Source organism: Dromaius novaehollandiae, chromosome 9 (genome assembly GCF_036370855.1).
Source record: "Dromaius novaehollandiae isolate bDroNov1 chromosome 9, bDroNov1.hap1, whole genome shotgun sequence".
NCBI lineage: Eukaryota > Metazoa > Chordata > Aves > Casuariiformes > Dromaiidae > Dromaius > Dromaius novaehollandiae.
In genome coordinates, this window is record NC_088106.1 from 218,833 (window position 1) to 226,568 (window position 7,736).

The following is a 7,736-nucleotide window of genomic DNA, read 5'->3' on the forward strand; positions in this document are numbered from 1 at the left end:
ACGAGCAAACTGTAAACCCTGACTGATAAAGACTGAGCCCCACAAAAGAAAGGAATAAACTGTAACTCCAGAGTGAGAGACCCTCAACAACAAACTAAACAATAAACCTTAAGTGAAAAATTCCAAACCCTCAGCTTTAAGCAACAAACACCAAAGCACCCATACGCATGAAAACAGTAAAGAGAAGGCAAGGAGTTTTGCCCACAGCTTAAGAAGTTTTCCCTTCCTCTAGAAGCACAGCAGAACGGGAAGACATGCACCAGAATCACGTTACAGCTGCTGTTTAGAGGCTTGGTTTTAGCCACCATTCAAATGTGAGCATGTGCAAGAATCACTCCACAGGACTGCACTAGGCTGCACTTGCACTGAACCTACCTGAAGCACTGCAAGCACTAATTCATCTCCGGGTCAGACAATTAATATTTTTGGTCCTCTCAGCTCCATGGGCAAACATCCACAGCCAGTGACACCAGTGACCACCTAGGGAACAATCACCTCGCACCTCCCAGCACTGCTCACATATGATGCAGCCCAGGACTTAGCTGTGTCCACGCTGCAAGTCAGAGCTCACTCTCCATGGCCAGCCGCGCATCTCTGCAGAGCTCCCAGCTGTGACAAGGCTCCTTCGACTGCCCAACTGGGCTTCGGCACCTGCAAAGAGGCCAGAGCAGTTAGTTAGAGGCCGGGCAACTGCACAGCCCTCCTAGAACTACTCCCTAGTCCAAGGCCCGTAATTGTTCCCACAGTTATGACTGACCCTCCGTGCTGCTTCAGTCACCCTCTCTGGCTCCATTTCATCACAAAGATGTCACAGCAGCTCTCACGGACAGGCAGGCTCGCTCAGGCACCCGGCCGCCTCCAGCCTTTGCTAGATGGTCCTCCGCAGGGAAACTCTGCCTCTGATGGACACTCTCAGAAAGCACCGTCCAGCCAAGGCAGGATAAAAAGTAAGGCCTCCAAAACCTCCAAACCCTGGAGAGATGGAGCTGATGGGAAACTGACTTGTGCTACCAGTACTGTAGATTATGGCTTTGCTGTGTACTACGGTGCTGTTGCTCATACACATGTAACCCCATTTCTCTGCTATAGCAAAGTTACTGTTGTAGCTGGCTCCTGAAAGAAACAGTAACTTGCGAAAACGAAAATCCCAGGTAAGGCAGTTGCATACTTAAGACATGAGTTGTGAAGGACCTTTACTCTCAAAGTACAAACAATACTGGAACCTCTGGACTTCAAAGAAGGAAGGTCTAGAAGGTTTAGGGCCCAACACTAATAATGCTAGAAACAGAAATTGTTTGGAGGGACAAGAACAGCAAAGAGAAAGGAGTTCCAAGGAAAGAAACAAGCCAGAAGCTATGTAAATGATTGCATTCATCAGGAAGCGATGGCAGGGGTGGGGTGGGTGTGCGTGTTGACAGCACAGCATATCCCCTCAGGAAGCACTAAATCAACAACATGGGTTGAGCTGTAGACATAGGGAAGACACCACTTTGCATAAAGGCAGACCTGACAGAAAAGTGGGCTCAATGCCAGCATCGCAATCGCAACTCAAGCTGCACCACGTGACAGCCCTGGCTGCGCGCAGGCAGACAAGAGGCAGTAACTGCAGACCGCGCTGACGAGTAGGACAGACAGCAGCAGCAGCTCCAGACCGCCCTACCGCGAGCGCCTGTCCTAATGCCCAAGGTCTCGGAGCCTCTGCTGCTCTCTGCCTCCGTGACACCTTCCCCAGGAGCCTCTTCGCTGCCTGCCGCGTACCCCACGGCATCTCTAGCCTGCTAGCGCTCCCCCGCTGCACAGCCACAGCCCCGCGCCTCCGCGGCCAGAGTCCCCGCGGAGGTGTCCGACGTGACCCGAACCAGACCGACCGACGGCACCCTCCGGGCGCTGCCGATCACCATCTCTGCTGAGCGCCGACCACCTCTCGCCACCCGCCGCACCAGACAAAACGCAAAGGAACGACAGACCTCCACCTGGACACGGGGACAGGGGGGAGAACAAAAGAAAAGAGGGGCAGAGAGCTTGGCAGATGGATGGAGGGAGAAAGAAAGAGAGGGACAGAGAGCCAGCCCCAGGGTCTGGGCACTGGACAAAGGAAGAGAAAGAGAGGGACAGAGGGCCACACAGATGGAGGGAGGGCTGCACAGAGGACCGGGGAGCAGAAGAGAGAAAAATGGGGAAGGCGAGGCGGCCAGAGGAACGGCGAGGGAGCAACAGAGAAGGGGGGAGAACCGGAGAGAGGAACGGGGACGGGAAGAGAGGGACAGGGAGCCAGTAGGAGCGATGGGAAGAGGACGAGAACGACGACGAGCTGGCCAGAAAGGTGGAGAGAGAAAAAGAGGGAGGGCAATTCAGACAGAGAGATGGGACAAAACAGGGGAAAAGAGGGATAGGGAGGCAAATAGATGGATGAGGAGCTGAGCAGAGGGATGGAAATAGAGAGAGATGGCTGGAGGGGTGGACAGAGGGCTGGGAAGGCAAAGAGAAGTACAGGCAGAAAGGCAGACGAGAGCGGCAGACGGATGGGGAGCCGCACGGAAGGACAGCGGGCAGGTACTGGGATAGGAAGAGGAAGAGGACGATGAAGAGCTGGATAGAGCGATAGAGAGCCAGTTAGATGGACGCAGATATTGTCACAGAGATGGAAAGAGTACAAGAGGGATGGGGGAGCTGGGCAGAGGAACGAGTAGCTAAACAAAGGGATGGGGCACCAGACAGAGCCACGGGGAAAGAAAGAGAAGGATGGAGCGCTGGACAGAGGGGCAGGGAGCAGAACCGGATGGATCCCGACAGCCTGGAACAGCCCTCGCCATGCTCCGACTCCACCCCACCAGCTGAGCCCGCAGCGCTCTCTGCGCACCGCTGCGCCCAAAGTCCGCTCGTGGGCCTGCTCACCTGTTTTCCTACGGCTCCGGGGTGTCTGTGGGAGCGAGGGTGCACACACGGGCCCAGGCCGGGGAGGAACCTCGCGTTCAGTCACAGCATTTTACCATTCCTCGTGCATTAGCCCCTCTCAGATGCTCAACGCCAAACGCCCTCAGCCCGTAACAACTTCAGTACCCGCGGCACCTAGTTTTTCCACGCTCTCAAATCTTCCTTGCTCTTTCCCATCTTGTTTGAAAACCCTCCCAGACCCCTTCTGTACTTACATGCTTCCTCAAAACAGCATCACCAAAGTCAACAAAAAGGGCCGAGCTGCATCCCTTCGAGTTGCTGGCCCTCAGAACAGCATCCTGCAAGTGAATCAAGCCACCAAGGTCACTGGGAGATTCTCCTTTTAGAGCTTTCTTCCCCCAAAGCTTTAATGATGGCTCCCTAACCTGGGCAAATGCAGAGCCTCCCTTAAGCGCTGCGGCAGTTTTTACTCTGGCGTCCCAAGTTGCTGCTAGGCAGCGAAGCAAGGCAAAGACGGGTGCGGTCACAGCTGACCCATCTAGCCACGAAAATTCTTATTTTAGGCGTCACTGGTCATTCCAGGTAAACAGACCAAAACAGAGCTCCAAACAGACAGGCGAGGCTTCGCACAGACCTCGTGGCCCAGCTAGCAACAGTAAGACTCTGTCTTACTGAAGACTCTGGGCTACCAGTCGCTATCCCCCCCTCCTTTGCCGGTCCACGCATCACGGCTTATTACCCGCGAGTCCGGTAAGGACACTGCCGACCTTCCTGTGGCCGAAGCCTCCTCGTCGGGACCGGGCGGAGAACCTTTCTGCTGGCATTTGAATTCTCCTGGAAGCTCTCGACGCGTGATAACTTACAAAGGTCCGAGAGCGGTGGTAGCCTGTAGTTCTTCACGGCAGCACACAGTCGTTCCCCGAGGTCCTGAACGCCTACGATTAACACAGTTTATCAAAACAAAAATACTACTGCTACAGGGTGTAAAGGCAAGCTAAAATTTCCGCAGCCAAAGAAAACCCCTTCGCGTCTGACACAACGAGCCACACGCACCAGCGCCTATAGCTCGAGGCTAGCAACCTCTCCTGGGCGACGTTCTTCTGGCAGGCTGCGGATCTGAACTCCTCCATCTCGCCTAAGAGTCTCCGCTGGGACACAGCAACTTTGCCAGCCAGGGCTCGTTGACGGAGGCATAGTAAAATCCATCAGGGAGGGAGCAAAGCAAAAAAAAAAAAAAAAACAAACCGAGAAGAAAAAGAAAAAAAGAAAAAGATCAAAGCTCTGCAGAAAATCATAAGAATCCAAAGTTGTTTATAAGCACAAAAGCGGATCCAATATACACACTCAAGCAAGGTAAACAAGAATACGCAAGCCACAAGCACCGCTTCCCCTAACCCCTGTTCTGAGAGCTATGAAGACAGTCGGGCTTGCCGCGAAAGGGAAGTCAGACTAAGTAGCCGCTAGAGATCAACCTCTCGGAAACCTCCTGCGTCCGCGTTTTTGGCGCAACCGTGCTCTGCCCCTCAGTCAATTCAGACGCGCACAAGAAGAGCCACTGCTTGTAACACTTGCACAGCAACTGCCCCCCTGCCCCCGCTCGTTAAGATCAGCGCCCACTGCGCCACTCGGATAGATGATACTCCGCTGTCTCTTCATTTCCCTGACGTGATTATTTTAGAGGGAACTGAATAGATTGGATGGCCCCTGCGCGATCAAAGCTAAAAGTCTCAAAGACGGTTACAGCCCACATCGCTGCTGAACAGTCTTTCTCACAGCCAGAGACTTTTTGTTCCACCCCCAAAGGGGACGTAAAGGTGAGGCGACCGGCACCCGCTTTCCTTTACTGCCGTTTTCTAGCGGTGCTGCTCCCACGCAGTCAGCAGATGTGGAAAGCATTACCGAAAAAGGCTTTCCTTGTCCTGGGAATTTGAGGGCAGCAGGTTTTATAGCCACTTCTTCCAGTTCAGTGAAAGCAGAGTCACGTTCCTCGTCCCAGCTCCCTTCCCGACTCCCTCCCAGTACTTTCCACCACGGTCTGCTGACACCGGCAAAGCCACCTTAATGCTGCTGGAGGAAACTAAATCCTCCTACAATTGCTCTAAGCGGGAACCGGTGAGAAGGAGCCTTAATTCCATGAGGCTTCAACCTATCTACTGTCATCCCGTCTCCCCAAATACCATTGCCAGGTAACCAACCCGGGGCTTGCGCTGATTGAGCCTTCCTGAAATCGATCTCTCAGTTTTACACTTCAGACCCTTCTCTCCCTCCCTTCCTCTTCAGTAGCTCTGGTCACTTGACCACCACTCCCCCAAGATAATAACTTGCTGTCTTGCAGCTCGTGAAGTATGACGCTTCACAGGCACGTAAAGTCACACACATGGAGACACATGTCCGCAGAGCACTTCTCGTAATGCATACAGACCTTCCGTTATACGCTGGCGATCTATTATTCGGATCGCTATTAATGGGGCTCCTTCCTCGCCAGGAGGAACGGGCTTTCCCTTTTTCTGGCAGAGGAAGACAACTTTCACTTGGCTCCCTTGGATTCTATTACTTCAGCTTGCTCACGTTTTTTACTCTCTTCAACCTCAGCCGTGGCCATTAATCTAAGAGAGCATTCGTTCTGTCTTTCCCTTTCCACGTACGCGTGTGCAATAACAACGCAAAAGAGAAACAGCCAAAGCAAAGCTAAGGCAGATACAGGGAACAGCAGCCACAGGGCAGGAACGGGTTACTCAGTCCTCAGCGCTGCCTCGGGGAGGCCGAAATAACTGCTAACGGTCATTAGCCATACTTACCCTAGTTACCCGTGCCAGAACGCCTCCTCCTGTAGCAGTTCCTGGTGATATCGAGGGGCCGCTGCATTCTGGCTTCCTTGTTTCATCCCGTCCCTTCGGTATTAACCGCAAGCAAACGCTCGTCCGTCTCTTCTCCTCGTCAGCATTTGCTGTCCTCGGTTCCACCTCTGTAAGGAAGCGATAAACTCGCGTTTTACTTCCAGTGAAACGCTTAGGTTTATGCATGATCTTTTTCTCTTTACCCTGTTTTCTTTTTCCCCCTTTTTTTTCTTTTTTTCTTCTTCTTTTCCTTAAGGGAAAGGTCTTAATACGGCACTTTGCACCATACGTTGCAGGGTAAACGGTCTGGAAACGTTACACACAGCAATTAGGGCTAGGTTATTAGGCAGGCGGGCACGTCGCCTAATACCTTCCTAACGCCATCTTCCACGAAACCTTATTTTTATTCCGCTTCAGTGTTATTGTTACTGTTCGCAAACCCTCGTATGCATGCGCTTAACCGACAACTCTCTCGGTCTTTAACTACGTGGAGGAACGACAGCCCTCGATTTGCCTGTCTCCCTTTCAGACCTATTACCTTTTTGAGACTGCTCCTAGCTTCCTCTTACTCTTGCATGCTGGCCTCACAGGCGACGACCAAAACGAACCACCGGATCCCCAGGTCTTGCTGCTTCTCTTCGAGATGTCCCCCTTCGGTGGGCTACCCTGCCAAACAAACCAAAAAGACTGCCGAGGCCGCGAGGGTACCAGATTTTCAGACCGCTTCTCCGAGGCTTTCGGGGTGACTGACGTCACCGCTTCGCTTCACGTTACTCACAGCTACCTTCGTCTATTACTTAGGGCTAAACCTGTTTCTGTTTGCAGAGGGGCTTGTTGCTTGTTTAAACTTGACATATAGTCCATAACCTGCTCTGCATGCTCCCTAGTCCCTTCTGCTTTTGCAACACTTGTGGTAATTCAAGGCGGTAATTAAGAGTCCCCATTGCCCCATAGGCTGGAGCGAGACATTGCTGCTGCTCTGAGGAGGTGCCTAAAAGCCACGCTGTTTTCGCTAGCATCACTGGGGCTTCCCAGAGCCCATCGGTGTTCTCTTTGGCTCTTCCCGAGCCTTTTAGGTTTTTTAGGCTATTCCTTAGCCCTCCATTTTAGGGCAATGTTCTCCTTAAGCACTGCGCACAGCACGATTATCCCAGATCAGCCACATCGTGCACACACAGAGGCTTCTGAGAGGCGGCTCAGAAGAAAAGAGAGAAAAGTCTCTTTGTCATCCGCACATTCACCCGTCAACACTCTTCACCAGGAAGTGCTGTAAGTTCCTGTTTCTCTAAAGCGGGACTGAGTCGAGGCGGAGACGCAGATCGCACCCCATCTTTGTTAGAACGCCTCACTGCTGCGGGCACTGGGTCTGGCAGCAGTTTGAGGAATGTTTGGGGCCTTGCACAGAGTGCAGGGGAAGGTCTGGAGTCAGTGACAACATTGCGGCAGGGCTCGGAGGCATTTTGGGGCCTGTGGGGGTGTTGGGGCAGGATTTGTGGGTGGTTTAATGGCTCTGGGGGGGCTGGTTGCAGGAAGGGTGGGACTCTGCGGGGCCCTCAGGGCAGGGGTGCCATCCCAGATGCGTAGTGAGCACACAGGGGTGCCCTACGTGGCTCTCAGCTCGGCGGGAGCAGCCACCGGTCTCCCACCCCACCAGACAGGGGAGTGGGGCGGGGGGGGGGGGGAGGAGAGGAGGTGGAGGGATCTATGAGCTTGCAGAGAACGCCAGAGGAGGCAGCAGGGAACTCCCCAAGGACCCCGCGTCCCAGACGAGAGGAGGCATCAGGCTGCCGTGCCGCTGCTAGAGACATCCAGACCCCCGCGCAGACACCCCACACACACTCCTCCAGGCTGCGTCCGCAGGGGCGAGCGCACGCCCCGGCCCGCGCTGGGGAGGAACCGGGGCCCTACAGGCGACACACGCAAAAGGGAGAGTCAGAGCCGCGCTCCGGCAGACCCGGCGCCGCGCAGACCCGGCGCGGCGCGGCCCCCGGCCCGACTCCCCCC

The 7,736-nt window shown here is 54.1% G+C and overlaps 1 long non-coding RNA gene across 2 annotated transcripts; it reads right to left on the minus strand.

Moving 5' to 3' along the window:
* Window positions 1-374: 374 nt before the first annotated feature.
* LOC135329142 (uncharacterized) lies at window positions 375-5,593 on the minus strand. Of its 2 annotated transcripts, none has more exons than XR_010390350.1 (4): window positions 3,949-5,593; window positions 3,663-3,830; window positions 3,150-3,233; window positions 375-651 (listed from the first exon to the last, which is right to left on the minus strand). It is a non-coding gene; the product is annotated as an uncharacterized LOC135329142 (long non-coding RNA). The 2 variants fall into 2 exon arrangements; XR_010390349.1 differs by having other exon boundaries at window positions 3,635-3,830.
* Between the last annotated feature and the right edge of the window lie 2,143 nt (window positions 5,594-7,736).